Raw genomic sequence first — 21,428 nt, 5'->3', positions numbered from 1 at the left:
GTATATTAAATATTTCATGATATATTTTTCCAACTAGATGTAATTCGCTAGTTGTAGCATCTTTAAGTGCATCTGTACTATCAGTATTAGTAATATATTCATATCCATTGGAGGTGCCTCTCAATTCCTTGTATGACTTGGGTGTCATCAGCAGGAATTGCATATAGCTTGTATAATTTTAGAGATTGTTGCTTGTGCTCGCCAGCGTGCCATTGATGTAGACACTGATTTGACGAAATAAAAAATGTAATATACAATTTTCAAAGGATATTCCATAAGCACAAACTGGTATTGTACTGTTAGCTTTTTGACATTTCATTTTTACATCTATAAATTTTCAAGACATGTCCATAAAGTAGTCTTCATTGAAATAAATTTGGAAGTGGTTATTATCGGAAAGGGGTGGCTGAAGATAAAATTGTTCATAGTATCCATGCTCGACACTCACATCAACATATTCTGCATTGAATAGATTCAATGATGAGGTGATTGAAGGTTGAGAATCCTTATGCGGTAGGTAGGACATCTTAGGGAAATAAATCTAGTTTCGATCTAACAGTTCTCTTCCTGGGGCTTCTTGTTCTACTACTGCTTACAGTCCGTGTCGGCTTTTTCCTTATTTTATTTGACAGGGGTGATGTGTTTCGTTTCTGACCTGAGTAGAGACTGATGAGTGATGCAAGGTTTATCGACCTTTTTAAACCTTTTCCATTTTGTTTTAATCTCTCGCCAAGGGTTCGCGCACTGGACCTGAGATTTTCCGAAGCACTTTTTTTTAAATTCTCGCCAGAGCCCTAATCGTATAGTGTAGAGGATGCAAAATCTGTCGCAGCCGGTACAATTTATTTTATAGCCAGAGGTAGTGCAGAGCGAAACAGCTTAGCTAACCAACTGCCAAGACCATAGCCAGACATTGACGAGGGACCTTTGTAATATTCCATTGCATTACCCTGGTGTCTTGGGCCAAGAGTGTTAACATAGCAGTCACTATCGGGACAAATGAATGCCACTTTTCTATTAGACATCTTGTTGTTGAACGATGGGTCAAAAATTGCATGTAATCACAGCCAAACCTTTTGAAATGGCTAGAAGGTCGCCTAATTCAGTTCGTAGCGTTAACTGACAGAGTTCCAAATAGGAATTGTTTACGGGAATAAACTGAAGATGCTTTATTTTGTAGTGGTGAATAAGTTCTTGATTGGTTTTTCGTTAAAGAACTCGTAGGAGGGGAACATTGGTAATGCCAACCCTAGATGTTTCCACAAATGAGGCGTAGAGAAATATACATGTGTCTGTGGAGAAGGCAGGCGGGTAGTCATCAAAAATAAAATTAGTGTTTCCAGCACTTTTACCGTTGATTATATTGAGGTTAAAGCCAAGAACGTATTTTTGATTATCATTGAGAATAACCTTTTCACCAGCAATGGGCGAACTAATATAGATCTTGCCCTCTTCCTTTGAATAGTTGAAATAAAAAGCTCATTTTTTACGTGTGGAAAATTCTTTTATTAATAGAACGACATAAATCATTCATACAGGTGAGTTCCTCGTAGGGTAATTCAATATATGGATAATTCATCCAATTGATTTTTTGAATTTGTTCTTGATCACCTGAAGGTGGTGGCGGCCAATCATAGGGTCTAATTTTTATATCATATTTACGATCTTTTTTTAGGATGTCGTAAGTATTTTTGAGAATACAGTCGACAAGAGCCACTTCATACTTTCCATCAAATTTGATGGCGGGGGAGAGTTTCATCCAAAAATCACTTGTTCTATTCAAGTCATTGTAGAGAGGATCAGAATCATTGGACATGAAAGTCACATAGAAATCATTGGGCATTTTAATATCTTCAACACTGACCCAAGAATCAAAATCAGAGTTGTATCCTAGCCAGCGAACAAGCAACTATCTCTGGCCCCTACGAGTACGACTCTTTATTATCTTTTCTTTTTGATAAATCTCACTAGTGTTTCTAACTTTTTGCAGTTCATATTCATAAGAACCGCCGAGAATCTCAACATCTTTGGTGTCTCGCAGTCGATATGTCGTGGGTTCGGGGTCCAGGATTTCGGACACTTTAAAAGTTCAGTGCTCCATAAATAATTCCCCTTTTCGAAAATATTGGTGGTTCTTTTAATTCGAACAGTATCACCAACATTGAATTTCTTCTTCTTCACATTTTTTTTTCTTTTCCACCAGTGGAATATTGCTTTAGAAAAGCATCACATGTATTTTCACTGCAATGAACTTCCCGAGGGCTTGAGTTGGACAGAGATCGATGAGGTCGATGGTTGTATATCCGCATGATTTTATCTAAATCATGAATAAAAGCAGATGTATTTTTCAGTGTACAATATCTTGAAATTAATAGACGAATCGTTCTTATTAATCGTTCAGCCAATGCAGCCTTTATCGGGCTGTGACTATGATAAAGTGTTGTAACATATTTCAATAGAACCTTTTGCACATGGGGATTAACAAATTCGCTACCACGATCCGATTGAATTTTTCTAAAGCAATCTTGCTCAAGAATACTTTCAATAGCCTGAGCAACTTCAACACCTCTCTTTGACCGTAATGGAATGGCATAGGTATAGCGACTAAGGAAATTGCTTGCCACCAGAATATATTTGTAGGGTGCATTGTGACGCCGTTGAATTGCATCTAAAGTTAAAAGATCCATTTGCATTATATGCAGAGGGAAAAGGCTTTAGTTTGTCGATATTGTTTGCCACGAAGCCTGCGATTCCGATACAGTGTGTAACTCGGTTGATTCTGTAGATACTCTTTTGCTTTTTTTAATGTGCTGCCAGAGGCAACTTTAGAAAGCGTTTTTAGGGGAACTTAAACTTCCCGCTTCACCAATATTTTCATAGACATGCTTCAGAACTTCATCCATTTTGAACAAAAACAAATAGCGTAATGTCTACTCCCCTTTTGCACATTGGAGGTTCAATCAATCCGTCTTCGTTTTTGACTAGCCGTCATAGGTTTTATAAAATCATTGTTGCGTCTGCTGCTAGTATTTCCCAATATGGAATCATCTCTTTTTTTAAATGTTGGTGTTGGCGTTGCTGGAGGACCATATTATTTTAGTTTCTTTAGAATTTGCTTATTGCCAATAAGACTTTTGGGAAAGTTCGACATATTTAGAAAGGTGTATAGATTATTGTCAAATGATAAAAGTCCTTTACGATTCGTCACCATATCACAAATTAAATCAACTAGATTATAACTTTTTCCCTGAATTATAATTCGTTTCCTTGTGCTGTCGACTTGAACTTGATGATGATCATCACCACCAGTTTCCAACATGAAATATGATAATACTCTTTTACTCTGTTCTCGATAGGTCACTGGCAATAGGTTTCCAATTTTCGATACAATTGAATTCAATTCCTTCTGCTTTGATTACACTGCAGAATCCTGAGGAGATGTTTCCTGTTTGGAGGGATCTGTGACGGTGACGGTAACAGTGGGTCTCTCACGATAAGGCCTATGTATGTCCACACGTCGCAATACATCTTGAAGTAAAAGCAGTTTTTTGTCATCAGCAATATTCTCATCATTAATGAATTTGCTTAGATTGTTTTCAAAATGTTCGACGGGCGAGAGGACAAGTTCAAATGGCGTCAATTTATAGGGTATAGCCATTTTCTAGAGAAAACAGATTACAAGTCCTGCAATTATTGGCAGTAAAAGTGTGAAAAAGCTACCGCCCGCTTGAAGGAGACGTTTTCTTTTAAAATTTTTTCCCTTGTTTTTGCAAGCCAAGGCGCGTACAGTAGAACGATGTTGCTTTGTCTGTTGTCTAACACCTTTTGGCAAGTGTACATTGCCCTCAGTTAAATTTAAACAAAGTTCAGATATTAGATTAATGAAATCATTGTCAACACCATGTTTGAGTATAGCCTTCCTGAGTGGAGGTTTTGAAGTGCCTAAAACGGAAAATAAACGGCGTTGTTTGTGTAGTTTCTTCAGTGCCATAATGGCAACTAATAGCTTTTTCTACTGTTCACTGGAAGATATACTGTAATTTCATTGTCGAAAATGTCGGTGACTACACGTAGATTCTCGGGTGTGCTCTGATTAAGATCTAGCAAAATGTAACCGTAGGGCTTATTTGTCGCCTGAGTGTACGCTGCCAGTAGAAATTTAGGGGCACCTGGATATAGTTGCTTATTGAGAGTTATTAGCGAGCTAGAATCACAAACAACTCGGTAGATAATATAGAGGGTGTAATTCGAAGCAAGGATTCTCAACTCCACTATCAACTTCTAATAGGGTAAATATTCCACTCATCATCAGCACAAATATATCCAAATGAGTAAAGTCAAACTGTTCTCGCTCCTTTGAATTCTATTCACAGACTAATAAAAACTATAGCAAAAATCCTTTCCTTATATTCTCTGCAATCCTCTCCCGCTAATATGTAACCGACTCTCTGATTGGCTTAGAAGGAGATGTAACCGACTCTCTTATTGGCTTAGAAAGGAGACACGTGATCCTGTTTCTCGTTATCGGATCAAAACATTCTCCCCACCGATTATGTAAATCAAGTTCTCGGAAATTCTGCGATTATGTAAATCACCCCAGGATTAATTAGACCTGGCCAAACAACAACAACAAATAAATCGACCATGACGATTATGTAAATCAAGTTCTCTGAAATTCTCTCCCCTAGATCAAAACATTCCCCCTAGCGATTATGTAAATCACCCCTCGTGTCATTACACTTGGCCAAACAACAACAACAAATAAATCGACCTTGAAAATACATCAAAGTGAGAAAAATCCTGTTTTTTCATTCTCAGTGACAAAAACCATAAAAACAGGCATAAATTGCTGTTGACATCCAAGAAACATCCTTCAACTGTTATTGACAGTCAAGAAACAACCATCAAAGTGAGAAAAATCCTGTTTTTTCATTCTCAGTAACAAAAACCATAAAAACATGCATAAATTATGTACTGTCAGAGTTCGACTTAATTGTAGATGGCAGCACGGTGGTCTCATGTGACCTCCTCATAGGTTAGACATAATTCATAATATCTAACCTATTATTATTAACTACACCTGGCCAAACAACAACAACAAATAAATCGACCAGGACGATTATGTAAATCAAGTTGTCGGAAATTCTCTCCCCTAGATCAAAACATTCCCCTTAGCGATTATGTAAATCACCCCTCTTGTCATTACACTTGGCCAAACAACAACAACAAATAAATCGACCTTGAAAATATATCAAAGTGAGAAAAATCTTGTTTTTTTTCATTCTCAGTGACAAAAACCATAAAAACATGCATAAATTGCTGTTGACATCCAAGAAACATCCTTCAATTGTTGTTGAAATTCAAGAAACAACCATCAAAGTGAGGAAAATCCAGTTTTTCATTATACAGGTCTGAGAGGATATTTTCCACTAGAAAGTCGTTCAGACGTGGATTGTCACCATAAATGTGGAGAAACTGCTTGTAAGTATAACCGCGACATCGGAACACAAAATATAGTAGTGCAAGGAAGCCACAGCTTTTAGTCGTCAGATCCTGCACTCTCTTCCGATTTTCAATAATAGTTTTCCCACTGCTCTCAATATAGTTGCTGATGTGGGGTGTGTAAAATGTATAAGGTAGAACGAGAGGATCAAAAAATTCAATCGTCTTCATTTTTTGAAAGATGCACAGCCAATGACCCGTCAACACAGTCGACGGACTGCTATTAACAATAGTTAAGGTATTTTTGGCACTTTCAATTTTTCCAAGAAAGTCCGAGGGCAGACAATAGGATTTGTACTGGGACATGTAGGGATCCATATTAAATACATTGATTATTTGACTGATGTTCATGGTGCCAAGTCTAGTAGAACACTGCCTTCGGGAGTGATTTCCAAATAGGTTTCATATTGATTTAGTGAGATTAGTGCAATACTCTCAGCCAATGAGTCGGCAAATGTACACTCTAAGCGTACACTCCCCGTACGTACTATACTCATATCCTGCGTACCAGACAAATCCATTACAATGATACCATGTGTTTTAGCAAACATTTCTTCGGTTATACCATTTTCAAATAGTTGCGAATCATGATCTAGGGTTTGCATGGTCAACTCATACAATGTTCTATAGGATTTATCAAAAGATAGATTGCAGAGTGGGATGCCGTTTACTTTGCACACAAGAGATGAAAGTCCAAAGAGTTCAAATTTATGTGGGCATCCAGTCGACGATCCTATTGGACTGGCGCTTTTTACAAATGCCAAAGCAAGTTTTGACGGAATTTCGCCATTGATAAAGGATGAGTCGGTGAAGGTGCGTGACCCCATGGTAATATGACGTTGATTGGTGATTGTATGAGGAACAAGTAGTTTAATATTATTTCCACTGGCTCTCAGTTTTTCCACTGCCAAAGCAACAAAACTCATGACTTGTTGTTTGCGTACATGAAGTATTGCCGAGGTGAGGGAGAGAGTCACATCAGGATTGATAGCAAGTTCTCTTCTCAATATGAAATTGGATGGTGCAAGCTCCAGTTTTATATCCACTTTAACATTGGGTTGTAGCCATTGGGGTATATTAAATACTTCATGATATATTTTTCCAATTAGATGTAATTCGCTAGTTGTAGCATCTTTAAGTGCATCTGTACAATTAGTAATATATTCATATCCATTGGAGGTGCCTCTCAACTCCTTGTATGACTTGGGTGTCATCAGCATGAATTGCATATAGCTTGTATAATTTGAGAGATCGTTGGTTGTGCTCACCAGCGTGCCATTGATGTAGACACTGATTTGTTGAAATAAATTATGTAATATACAATTTTCATAGGATATTCCATCGGCCCGAATTGGCAATGTATTATCGGATTTCCGGACTTTCATTTGTAAATCTATAAATGTCGAAGACATGTCCATAAAGTAGTCTTCATTGGAATAATTTTGAAAGTGGATATTATCAGAGAGGGGTTGTTGTGGATAAAACTGTTCATAGTATCCATGCTTGACACTCACATCAACCTATCAACTTCTAATAGGGTAAACATTCTACTCATCATCAGTACAAATATATCCAAATGAGTAAAGTCAAACTGTTCTCGCTCCTTTGAATTCTATTCACAGACTAATAAAAACTATAGCAAAAATCCTTTCCTTATATTCTTGGCAATCCTCTCCCGCTAATATGTAACCGACTCTCTGATTGGCTTAGAAGGAGATTTAACCGACTCTCTGATAGGCTTAGAAAGGAGACACGTGATCCTGTTTCCCGTCATCGGATCAAAACATTCTCCCCACCGATTATGTAAATCAAGTTCTCGGAAATTCTCTCCCCTAGATCAATAAATTCCCCCCTATCGATTATGTAAATCACCCCAGGAGTCATTACACCTCGCCAAAAAACAACAAATAAATCGACCATGACGATTATGTAAATCAAGTTCTCGGAAATTCTCTCCCCTAGATCAAAACATTCCCGCTAGCGATTATGTAAATCACCCCTCGTGTTATTACACTTGGCCAAACAACAACAACAAATAAATCGACCTTGAAAATACATCAAAGTAAGAAAATTCCTGTTTTTTCATTCTCAGTGACAAAAATCATAAAAACATGCATAAATTGCTGTTGACATCCAAGAAACATCCTTCAATTGTTGTTGACATTCAAGAAACAACCATCAAAGTGAGAAAAATCTTGTTTTTTCATTCTCAGTTGCAAAAACCATAAAAACATGCATAAATTATGTACTGTCAGCGTTAGACTTAATTTTAGATGGCAGCATGGTGTTCTCGTGGGACCTCCTGATAGGTTCCTACTTATGTATTGATTAAAAGTAACTAATTTGGCAACATACTATACAAAAAAGTACAGCAAGACTGACGAGATGGGCTCTACTCTTTCAAGCCTACTACAACAACTCTGTTTATATTAAATTTCGTGCGAAAATATTTGCGAATTGTCTTTCAAGAAATTCATATGAGAACGACAAATTACAGGTCGCAATAGGCTTAGATGACCCACTTTTAAACACAAACATTATGTCAAAAAGAAATATATCACAATATAAAAAAAGGCTGATCAAAAGGTTGATAAAAAAAGGTGGATAAAATCATTTTACTAAACAAAAAAGAGCTACCAGAATATTTCAATCACTATCAAAAGAACCTAGATCGGTTTTATATTTATGAGGAACAAAATTGTCTTATAAGATATTACAGAGTGCCATTGAAATATAGAAACAGCGAAATAAAAATTTACAGTTACCTCAAAGCCTCTAGAGAGAACATTATTACAGATATCACACTAAGTAAGCGTCTGTCATATGGGAGAAGCAAAAACAATGGCTGAATAAAGAGAAATTTCTATTTACTGGCTGTCAATTGTCATCATTTTCTTCCTTTCTTTGTGATTTTATGTTTCATCATGATTAGCCAGTGTGGTTCAAAAATTATTCATGACAAGATTACGTGGAGCATTTGACCAAATCTGTTCTCAATTATTTTAGTTTGTAAAAAACAAGCCCACATTATCAATAAGCAAAAATTATTACAGCATTGTAGAGATAAATAAAATTCTTCCGAATTCTTTTTTTCTGCATAAGTTTAGGCGGAAAAAATCGTTAAAAAAACGATGCTTTTTTCTTAGTAATATAATTTCAAAAACTCGACATTTTCTACGGCAAAACCTTTCACCGACTGATTTTCAGCAGATTTCTAGAATAGCTCAGAATACTTTCGTCTACAAAGTTATTGCGGCTAAGGCTCGTTTATCAGAAAAGTTTGAAAAATAAGAATACAAAAAATTTCAGAGTTCCAACTGTTTTCTTTCTAGATTTTGTCCTGGTCCGGCTATTGAGAATCTATCTTCCAAAATTCTTACTCCAGAAGAAATCCATGTTTTGTCTAAGGGACCTAAATTTTGCTCAGAGATAGTTTCCGATGTGGAGTTGGGTATATTTGGTTCACTTGGTTCTGCAGAAAATTCAGATTTACTTCGAGGAAACGTGGTTAACTATATTATTGATTTCATTCCATATTCCTCAAGGTCAAATATCACGAAACACAGATTGTCAAAAATTTAAGAAAAGAACCAAAAATCATTGTCACCAGTTCTGATAAAGGAAATAAAATTGTTATTCTTAATAAAACTTCATATAATAAAGAAGTTACAGATATTTTATTCGATACCCATACTTACAAGCCCATAGATTCAGACCCCACCGATAAGTTCACCCATGTAGTTGTAAAAGGAGCAAGAAATTTTTCAAACTGAAAAACTTATTGCTCCACAAATATATAAACTAATTTAAACTAAAGGTTGTTCCGCTTCTAAATTTTACGGTCTCCCACAAATCTACAAAAGATGGATTTCCTCTACGCTCAATTGTGGCTTTTTATAGCTCTCCCACTGCCAGATTGGGAAAATGGTTGTCATCATTTTCTGCCCCCTTATGCAAACGCAAACTTCATACATTAAAAATTTGGATCACCTTGTTGAAACATTAAGAAACTTTAATACAAAAAGATTGCCCAGTTTCAATGCAATTTCTACGTATAAATCTTGTTATATTTAAAAATATGAACTGGCTCTTCGAAGGAAATTAGAATATAATATTCATCAATTGGACTACAAAACACTGGATATAGAAACTATTTTTGTGTTTTGTCCGTCTTTGAAATATTTTCTCCTCATATTTCTGTTGCAATAATAGGTTTTCCCCCAAATCATGGACCTACCAATGGGTGTAAGCCTTTCACTATTTTTGGCAATTTTTATATGGAATTCATTAAAACCACTGGTTTGAAAAATTTTCCTCTGAAACACCGGTTCTGAGGCTGGTTTATGGAAGATGTTATTTCTGTGTGGGATCAAGGAGGGGATTCATTAAACTCCCTGTTGACTAATCCACTACCGTTATGCAAAAACCGTCTAAGTCACGTTTTCCAAATTTTAAACGAGAGCGATTTTTCTGGTTGAAAGCGTCTCCTGAATCCGATTATGAACGAAAACTGCTGGAGAAAAATGATATATACAAAAATACATCGAGGAATTGAAATTTGCCATTAGATTTTGCTAAAATGGAGTATATTTTGAGATAATGGACTTTATCAGTTTTCGCAAATTGAATTTTCTGAAAATCTTTCAAAAAACAAATTGCAAATTCAAGCTAAGTCAACTTCGTTTATATAAGAAATGGTAAAAAATTTGTAAAACATGAGAATATTAGCTCATTCTTCTCCATTTTCATTTTCGAGGTATTTCACCGCTGTATTGTCATAAAGCAAATTTTTGTAGAAGGCATGATAGTCCTCAGGCACAAACGGCAGAAGTGACATCAAGTCGTCGTATTTCGCTTTGGAAATCGTCTCCCCATTGGGATAATTTGTTTTCATACCTGCAAATGAGATTTTCTTGGATCCTCTCTTTCTGAAATTCGTTATTCTGAACGGTACATCTTCATCTAGACAAGTTTTGAACTTGATGATGCCAAATTCTTTTTGTACCTCAACCAACGGACAGCTAACCAAGAGAACGGCTGATTTTTGGTGTCCACTGTCCTTTTGACACATCTTTTCCTGGAAAATTTGTTAAAGTCAAACATTTTGTACTTTGGCATCTCAGTGGCGGTCATGGTAATTTTTCCCCATGCAAGATGTATTAAGTTCGTCCAGTCAGCTGGAACTCGGATTTCAAAGTCTGTATACTTTTTGACCTTCTCAATCCTGGCATGATCGCTGTCGCACTAGAGATGAGTATGTCCGGGTTCGAGAAACTTTTGATCTATCAATTCAAAATCCTCCGAAGCAATTTTAGAAACGTAATACGAGAACATTCCGGTCACATACATATCTTGATTCTGAGAACCCCATGTGTCCGAGTACAAGACTAGCTGTGTTATTCTTCACGGCAGTGCCTTCAGATGCTTAAACAGACAAGAGGCTACTTCAGAGGCTTCCTTGTCACCCATTCCTTCGTGCCAAAGGTAATTGTGTGACTTTCTGTCTTTCAAATTGCTTATTATGTAAATGGTAAGGTTGTAGGTCACAGTGGCCTTTTGTAGAAAGCTATTTTAGTCTGTACAAAGGGCGTAGGAAGACACTGCTGAAGATCAAAAACCTACAACAGAGTGGAATGGTCGTTCTTTACAACCTCTTTGTCTTTCTGTTTAGACTCCTACGTCGCTCTATCTATACGCCGATCTATAGGCTGTCTCATGGGCCTCAAGCTAAGCTTGTAAGACTCTTTTAGAATCTTCAGGATCAGCACAATTAATTTGTTGCTTAAGCTTCTCACACGTTCCACAGGAGTCCCTGACTGGAAGTTTAAATCCAAGATTGTATTCTTGATAGAAAACTTTCTTGTACATTGCAACCGATTTTGCTGGCAACCCCTTTTCTGTAGAAAACCTTTGTAAAGATCTTACATCTTCTGAAGGCTAAGATTAGAAGAAAGATATTTCCTGGAAGTTTGTGACCTTCCATAGTGGGATTTATAAGCAGGAAATGATTCAATGTGCTGCTTTATGAGCCCAAGGTCAGCCGGGACTGATCTGTTGAAAGCTTGGCATCTCTCAGGAGTGTTAATAATAGAGAACTTCCCATGTTTTCCTTGAACCGGTGCAAGCTCTGCTTTGGTTAGAGCAAAGACAGACATAAAACAGGACTTGCATATTTTAACTTTCTCCGATTCAAGCCACATAATAGTACCAGGCATAGCACTCCTTGTTACTATCATCTTTTCTCTTCCTGGTTCGTTTCGGTCGAGTTCTGTTCATGCAGTTGAGAAGAAATTGCTGCTGTTTCTTTTCACCTATAGTCCAGTACGATTCAAACAGACTAGTTTCGTTTCACTACCAAGTTTTTCAGAACAGCTCAGCCTGCAACTTCTAAAAGCTTCATTCTGTCTTCTAGCAGGGTGAACAATATTTTTGCACTCACAGATTCTTCGCCTTTGTATTTTCCTTCAGTCCGTTCTCACCGTCTCATGTACTTCGCACTTCGGCCACACTTTCGTCTGGAACGTGCTTCTTCCGCAGTAACTTCACTGTCTTGGTCAGGCAAGGAATTTGTCACCGGGTTTTCAACAACATTCCCTGATCCACGGAATGGCAGTTTCTGTTCTTGTTGGCTTGTATTATTATTAATTTCACTAGGACTTTCTTCTGTTTGTAAAACACTAATTGACTGGGTTGTCTCACCATCATAGTCCACTTCCTCAGCTGTCTGAAGACTTTTGTATACCTTCGGAGGATTAAGAACAAGAGAAACGGAGTCTTCTTCGTCGCTGCTACTACTGGAAGGAACAAACTCAAAAATCATTGATTCTGCAGAAGAAAGATCCTCCTCTGGGTCACTCTCCATCAAAATTTCGTCAATTGTATTTAGATCAGAAGGTTTCGAAAGATCAAGTTTTTGCCTGGTTCTGCGATCCATATTGCCTGGAAAAAAGATAGTATTGAAAACTAGTTTAAAGCCCTTTAGGAGTATCAAGCATCTTTCAGTTCTGTCACAACACTCTCCTAACCAAATGAGCTTAAATGTACACTTTTACATCCGTGGAATCTGTTCTCCAATTTGGCCAATGAGCCCACTAAGACTTAAATAAATGTAAAACTAGCTTTTTTTTTCCTGTTTTTGTAGAGAGAATACACTATTTTGTGGTTTTCTATTTGGGTGGATAACGTGAATTGGGGATACATTGTCCGGCAAAAGACAAAACACATGTATTTGTAGCTGCAATTCTGGTTTTATTAATTCTAAAAACATTTGCAGCAGAGGTTATTAACTTTGAAGATTCATTTACAGTGAGAGTGACCTTCTGAGTATTTGGGTGGTGAATAGCCTGTTTAGCAAGACCGTCAGCAATTTCGTTTCCCTTAATCATTGCGTGAGAAGGAAGCCAAACCATTTTCAGTTGAAGAGCCTGGGAATACACCATTTTCTTAATCTTTTCCTGTAGATGAGCAATGATTGGAATAATATTTCCTTGCCTCTTTTTGAGATCAGAAAGAACACTTTTAGAATCACAGAAGATAACAAAGGAACCTGATTCAGCTTCCAGCCTTCTGGACAGCAAGGCATTCCGCATGGAAAATCGAGGATCCATCTGAAATTCTAATTCCAACTGATGAACCATTCCATTCAGAGAAAATACCTATGGAAGGCTATCCATCATTGGAAACTGATTGATTAGTAAAAATCTTTTTCCAACTGCAAAATTCTGCCAATTTGGCTAATGTTAGTTGACGAAGGATTTGAGTGTTCATCTTAGTCTTAGGACAATCCATGCCAGGGATATTAGTGTCTATGACATTATCAATACTATTGAGAGGGTTGGAGGAGGTCTGAGTCTTGCAACAAAGTATTAGATTTTCAGGAACACCAATACTACCCAGTAAGGAGCTCAACTTGACAATGGCTGGACTACTATATGTCTTCCAATTTTCACATGAGAATGATAAATTTGAAGAACACTACTTGAAAAACGGGGTGGTTATGATTGTTGTTAACTTCCATAAACTAATTAGAGGATAATTTCAAGAACCTTTCTTCTAAAGAAGGGATATTCACCTTCTTGTACAGTGCTGCAGTGGGTGTACTTTTAAGAGCACCAGTGATTAGTCTCAGACTCTAATGTACTAATGATTCTATTTTAGTAAGTAACTTTTTTGAAGCTGAGTAGTACACAGGAAGACAATATTCAATCTTTCCAAATATTATGGAAATGAGTAGTTTTCGAAGCCCATCTCGGCTGGCACCCCACTTTTGCCCTGCAACAGCACGCATAAATTTCAGCCATTTTTCCAGTGCTTAAGTCAGATAAGAAATATGAACATTCCAATTTAACTTATTATCGAGCCAAACTCCAAGGAACTTCGCATTCCTGTCAAAGTGAATGAACTGATTATACAGAGTCAAACAGGTTGAGGGACAATATTGCCTATGGTTACTTTTCTTATAGAAAACTATGCCAGTAGTTTTTGGGATAGAAAAAATCAGTCATTTTGGATTAAGCCATATTGACAGTTTATCAATAGCTCCCTGAAGCTTGGGTTTGCAAGTTTCAGGACAAGTACCCTTGGTCCAAATGGCTAAGTCATCTGCGTACAAGATAAATTTTACTGTGGGTATATTATCAAAAAAGACAAGCCCCTCAGGCATGTACCCCTTGGGGGGATTTTCCTGCAATCCTTGTGAACTTGGGACAGGATAATCCTTATCACAGGAAAATGTTAACATTAGATCATCAGCCAAATCTAGCTCCCTTATCACCTGAACCTTATTGGACACACATTGATTTTTGACCTTCAAACAGTTAACACCGTTGATTGACCCTACCAATATTGAGTCCTTTTGGAACTCTTTAGTCATCTTTCTTAAAAACATAATTGCTTTCATGATTATCCCCAGAGTGGGTTTAAGGGTACCAGGGTGACTATTGCTTGTTAACAAGATTCTTATAATTTGTACTCATAATTACGACATTGGTCTGAGATAACAGAAGATGGAGCTGAACATCCTTAGTCAGGAAGGTCGGACATTCCTAATGGCTAGCCAAGCACTATAGGAAACACCAAAACAAAAGCAATTCAACACTACCAGACTCAAGATGAAAAGAAGAGAAGGAAAAATGGCTTAAATACCTTAATATTAACCTTTAAACTAATAAACACAAGAAAATCAAAATTTAGCAAAATGCTTTATTAGTTTAATCTTTTAACCTTTTTCTCCTTCCAGAAATTCCATTTGGTTTTTAAACACTGATAATGGTGATGAATCAAAACAGTACAAGTCAAATCTTGCGGCCACAGATAAAAAGCAAAAACATACCAACTCTAGTTACCGCTGGATCCAAGGACTTGACTTGTTTTTGCGATTTACAAATTGCTCTAAAGGGACATAGACTAAAAATTCAAATTTTAACTCTGACCTTATTTGAATATGTAGATCGATTCTGATCATACGAAACGACTTGTCGTGAAATTTTAGATAAGGTGGAGCCCATAACTCAATTTCGTAAAAAAAGTGACTTAGAAGGTTTTTGCATAACGCTAGATTGGGATGGAGGAGGAGCGTGCTTAGCTGTGTTGGCCTCAGGGGGCTTGGTGCTGCAGTGAGTTGTTAGTAGTTGTAGTAGTAGTAGTAGTGAACCTAAACACTCTGAACTCGAACCTTCAGTTCAATTTAGAACTAGAAGATAACGACAACTTTATTTTCTAGATGTCTTAATTTTCAATAAGTCTCTTAGCCTTGAATTTTCTATTTATAGAATGCCTACGCATAAATATAGGTATTTGCATTTTTCCTCCAACCATTCTCCCTTCACAAAAAAGAGGAGCAGTTATTCTTATGGTTCACCGAGTAATAAAAAAATGCTCGCAGCCTCACATAGTCTCAAAATTATTTATATTAAAGACTTTTTATTTTGCAATGGCTTCCCCAGAAAAATAGTTGAAACCGTAATAGATAAAAGACGAAAAAAGGCAGAAAATAATGTATCAACTTCACAAAGCCTAACAGATATCATCCCATTGGTGGATGATAAGAAAATTTTCACCGTTCTACCCCAAATTCCAAAATTGAGTGACAAACAGAAGAGAATCCTTGAGAAAACATAAACTTAATGTTACCTTTAAAAATTCAAATACGATACAGATCTTTTTCAACAACGGCAAAGATAAAACCAGCCCATTCTGGGTAGTGGTATTTATAGAATTCCCTTTTCCTGTTGCTGTGTTTACGTTTATAGAACCCAACAGTAGCTAGAGGACAGGTAATCGGAACATAGATCCTCAATCGACAAGACCCAGGGGCTACGCCAAAGGCCCAAGGTTTTTGATTCCCCTTTGGCTCAACATGTGAATGACAATCCACACCATTTCATTTTATTCGAAAACACCTATATTATTTCCCCGCTCTATAAAGGTCTCATGCAAGTTTTCAGGGAAGCAGTTGAGATAAAAAAGCACATTTACCAAAAGGTACCTCTCAATAGAGACGCTGGATAAAGTCTCATTTATGATGAAATTATTAATTCTGATCGTTTTTACATACATCCACAAAATTATGTTGTGTAATCAAATAGAATCTCTGATAATAATCTACATTAAAGGTGATTAGCCTTTAAGAGGGCTTTACGTAAAATGAAATTGTGAAATGCCATTTCGAATTGTGTTTTTTATACAGTTACCCTCTCACCGTTACTGAGAAAGGGTTATCAAATTTTAGTTTTGTGTTTTGTTTTAAGGTTTGGTTTTTCATATTTTTATCAATTTTATTCTTCACTGAGGACGGTCAAGTTTAGTTCTTCACCGAAATATTTGCATAATTTTTCAATTTTTTAGCTGGATGTAATTGTCCTCGTTTTCTGTCTTTCTTTGCGATTTTATGTTTTTTACCAATATGTACAAAAAAGCTTAAACATTCATTCAAGGATGCAATGAATTCACAGCGCTAAAATTGCCACTAAAATACCCCGCACCAAACTGAGAAAATACCCAACACCAAACAAAGCAGTGTATTTAATTTCCATTAACCTGTGGGTTTCAGGGGGATCACCTGTTATCAAAAAAGGATATCATTTTGTTTTCACGACAAGCAATTATTTTAATTCATCTCTCTACGTGTTCCCATTTAAGGAAGAGAAGGTAAGCACGATAGCGAAATCTTTGGTGAACAGACTATTTTTACAGCAGGTAATTTTCCCCAAAATCCTTCTATCTGATAATGGTCCATATTTTAGAGCAAAATTGTTGGACAAAATAACTAAAAATCTGGAAATAAAACGTTGATTTCGCCTTTATAAAATTAGGTGCCTTCAGCACTATATATAGGAGGAAGTAGTAAAAAAAGTGAATATAAAATATAAAATAATTCATAAAATCTAAAATTAAAATATAAAACTAAAAATAACAAAAACCATAAGAAAAAAACAATATTTATATAAATCAATTAGTACTGCCGTGACAAACCGCAGAGTATTTATAAGCACAATTACGAGTAACCTGTTTTGAAACAAAAAGTAAATAAAACTGCTTTCAAATCAGTTTGACGATATCGACTTATAGTAGAGATTTATAATATTGTAGCGATGAATGTTTTTATGTGACTATAAAGAAATTATTAGCTATAAAAGAAGGGACTGGGCTTAATTGTGGTCATAAATATTGACCGCGTCAAATCTAATATCGTACCCTGAATCTGTGAACTTAAACCTTATAAGTTCTCCGATAGCGCCACTTATAGCGCTAAAGATCGTGCCAACAAGGCCTACGCCACCCTCAATTAATGACAGAAAATAAAATGTGTAGCCATATAAATGTGACCTCTTCTCCTTCGAGCTATCTGGAGATCAGATTCCCTGGAAACGTATCTTGGAGATATGCGAACTAATTACCTATTATTAGACTAGATGCAGACACATAAAATGAAATAAACACAGGTAAAAAGCAATAGATTTATTGAGACTTACATATTTAGGTGAACACCAGTGAGTCACTTCAAACGACAACAATGGTGACTGATATACAACAATCAAAGAATTACAAGGCTTGAACGTCGAAATAATTATGTCTAAATGATCCTGACTCTGATTTACGAATACCTCCAAAAAGCACTTTTACCCCACTATCAAACGTAGTTGTTTTTTGTCCTGCGCTCTAAGAACTGGCTCCCAATTGACTCAAGTGGCCCAAGGATAAGAACCCTTCGTCCAATAAATTGTTTTAAATATTTCTGATGATTCAAACGTTCACACGGTTCTTATGATTTAAACTTCCTTAGAAATATTGTGCATAGCATCTTTTTTATTGCCCACTGTCTTAGCGAAATCCAAAGCTTGGATAGCGCCGTTTTTTGTCTGAGGCTAACTACAGTTTTTCTCTTTGCTGATTAAGGACTTTTCATTTTTGAAACTAGATTTAACTTAATTATAGGAAGTCGGAATTATCTTTAGAAAGAAGGAACTTTATTTTTGTATTTTGAATATATCGCATTTTGCTCACGGTACATATTACCCGTCCCATTAATTAATGACGTCCCGTCATTATGAATTGCTTGCCTCTGGGCTTTTGAAATGTTCGCAAATTATTATCTATTTCTGTTACATAATTATTTTATATTTTTGTTATGGCTTAATCAGGAGTGCTAAAAATTTTCTTTATTACTTTTCTTATTTTATTCTACATCTTTTTCCAAAATTCGCCTACCGGACTAAGATTATTCATGGTTCTAGGCTAGCTACTATACTAAAGATTTTTTTTTCTACATCTAACACTGTTTACTTTTACATTTACAACAAGGTTGGGGCTATTCTACCTTCACATAAGATTTTTTTTTAATTCACTTTTTTTACAAGGCTTTTTTTTTATTTTGCTGTCTATATGGCACACTACTTTCTATCTATGCTACATTAAATGAATAGCTCGACAACGCTACACATAACTCAATCTGGATATCTAATACTACATACAAGAACAATTTAAAACACACAATATTGGGTTTACCATGTTCACTGGTAACATTAAAACACTTTCGCTGGGGATGTTTGCTACGCAACGTTAATGATAGGATATTGGGAGTAACATATAGTTAACATAAAGTTATTAAGAAGTAACATATGTAAATTCACATCTATTTCATCACCATTCGAGTCTCTTTAGCGTACTCAATCCTTCTGTTGTAAATTATTGTCCTTCACTCTTTTCGTCTTGTCAAAATCTTTAAAGCACTTACGTTATGGTTTCTTCATGGGACAGTTCAAGCACGATTGTGTTCACACGACAAGATTTCTCTGATTGTCAACTGGGAAATGATGCTTCCAATTACAGGTGTGGGAATATTCTATCAGGGTTCATTCTTACCTGCTTTTTGACAGTTCATAGGGTGCCTTATCATTAAGGGGTCGAACACTGGGAGTACGTTTTTTTCTTCTCAACTTATAATTTTTGGGATATTTTGAGGCACATAGAGAATGTATTCTCGTATAAAATTGTTCATTTGTGTCTCTTATAAAATTGTTAGCTCATGGCTTGCGTCTATTAACCTTTGCGGTGATTCTTAGTTTAATCACGGGGGAATTGAAGTTTGGATTTGGAACAGGTGACATCAAACTATACTGACTCCTTCAACATATTGTCTTTAACTTGTGGGAGTGGCATATTATCACTGAGGGGTTGGTCACTGGGGTTAATTTTGGTTTCTAGGTCCATTTTTCAGAAATTACCTCGTCACATTTATGGGATAACAGAGATATGACTTTCGACACGGAGGGGATAGGATGGATTCCGAGAGATGGTCAAAAGGGATTTGACGCATAACTCTGTGACACAGAAATAGTTTTTGTGGTCATCAAAAATCATAACTATACTGTCATGTGGTATATGGGTCCATAATAATTGTCAGAGGCGATATTTATGTACTTATATCTAGTCCTGGTCGATGAGCTCCTCATGATTTATATAATTGTGTAGTTCGATAATGTACTGGATACTGAGATTCAAATATAATGTTACCTGATACGTATTATGGTTCATGGTCGAGGAAACAACGATCAAAAGGTAACTGTAACTTTCGTAGACGAAGCTGGGATGAAAATTGCCTGGAGTCTATGGTGAGTACTCTTCGTTGGTTGAGGTATGATGAAAATAGATGCTACTAGGTTGTATCTGCACTGGACAACTCATTGTAATGATCGATATCCAATATGTCAATCCACTTCCTGTAATAAAAATAACGAGGCATAATCGAACTTTATTTAAAAACAATAGTCATAATACATAATAAATAATATAAGTTGGCCCATTTCAGGGTGAAGTTTACCCTAAAAGACAATATAAAGATACACTTATATTACTACATAAAACGACATTATTATCATATTGGTTTCATACACGTACATTTACCATTGGGAAATTTGAAACAGAGATGTCTTCAAATTTGTTTTGGAAAAGGAAATAACAATAAAAGGCTTATTTAATTCTTCAATAATTATTAAATAAACATAGTTTACTCTAAATTATTAGTTTTGAGGTATAGTTTTACAACATGTTTTATGCCTGCATTGTTCACGCACGTCCGTGCTGTTTAAGAAACGCATGTTGCACCGTCATAGATGCACAGTTTTATGTAAACTACACTACAATGAGAGAACAAGACATAACGAGGACGAGTGGAGACCTCTATACCCACTCGTTTTCTAGTTTCTTCCCTATTTCTTGGCTTAGACGTTCTCATTGGGTTCTGGGTTTAAACTCTGCATTTCAGCTGTTTCCCCGTGTTCTTCTCTTGGTTTTCGCCTTCTTAGTCTCAGGATTTTTCTGTAATTACAAGTCGATAGGGTTCTTATGGTCAGGGACGTTGCGAATACGAAACATACGGCCAGTAGCATGTTCCACCAGAAATTGGTTGACAACAATCCATATCTATTATGCACATAGGTTAATCTCTGGTCTTCATTTGTAAATAGGGGAATCTGGGAATCTACTACTTCTCATATTTTTGTAAGCCTTATTGTCTCTTAATTCTTTTCTATTTTAGATCATATTGAGTTTTTCATTTCCTCGCATTCTATACTGGGAATAATGTGCGACAGGTTAATTGCCTTGAAGTTGGTTATTTTGGGAGTTAGAATCTTTGTGCTCGTGGTAATTAACGGCGTTCTAACAGTTGACTCTTTGGTTACGAGTCGACACCCTTGTTTTATGGTTATCGTACCCACATTTTGTAACTGTAATTCTGTTTTGTAACTTGGGTTTATTCTTTCTGTATTATTATAACAAGACAAAGTTCCAACAGTTTCTCTTGGAACAGAAATCATGATAGTGTTCATAAACATGAACTGGATCCCAGGGAACGGAATTCATGATCCTTATGATCCCTTACATATCCACGAACATGATCAGCTCATATTTAGACACTTCTGTACTGGTAGTTTTTTTTGTTTTGATGACATCAATCTTTGTTAGGACATGGGTCGATTTTTCATAGAAAATCCGAGGGGACCGCCAAAACCCAACAAATTAAAAGCTGCATGGGCTTTGAGTTCCTCCCCAGGCTTCCCACAAAACGTGGCCCAACACCATTTGTCGTTCTCAGCAGACCACGAGCTTCCTACCTTTGGTTATTTTCTGTTCCAACCTTTCTCTCTGATCACCAATGTTTTGACATCACTCGTATTATTATTATTATTTTTTTCTTAATATTGACTTGGTTAACTTCACTTGCACACTGTTAAATTTATTATGGTGGATCACAAGTTGATTTTCATAAGGGATTTGAAATTTGTCTTTATATTAATTAGAGATATTTCCATCTGTACGGTTTTTTAACCGTTCTGCCTGACTGTGTCGTTATTTTCTCCTCTGTTTCTTGCTGTTTTTTCTTTTTCGGTTCTGCCTGCGAAATAAGATCAAACTTTTTATATTGT

The sequence above is a fragment of the Artemia sp. Qi Xiang Cuo genome, unplaced genomic scaffold, assembly GCF_049724085.1.
Source record: "Artemia sp. Qi Xiang Cuo unplaced genomic scaffold, ASM4972408v1 HiC_scaffold_3308, whole genome shotgun sequence".
NCBI lineage: Eukaryota > Metazoa > Arthropoda > Branchiopoda > Anostraca > Artemiidae > Artemia > Artemia sp. Qi Xiang Cuo.
This window is presented reverse-complemented; position numbering follows the sequence as displayed.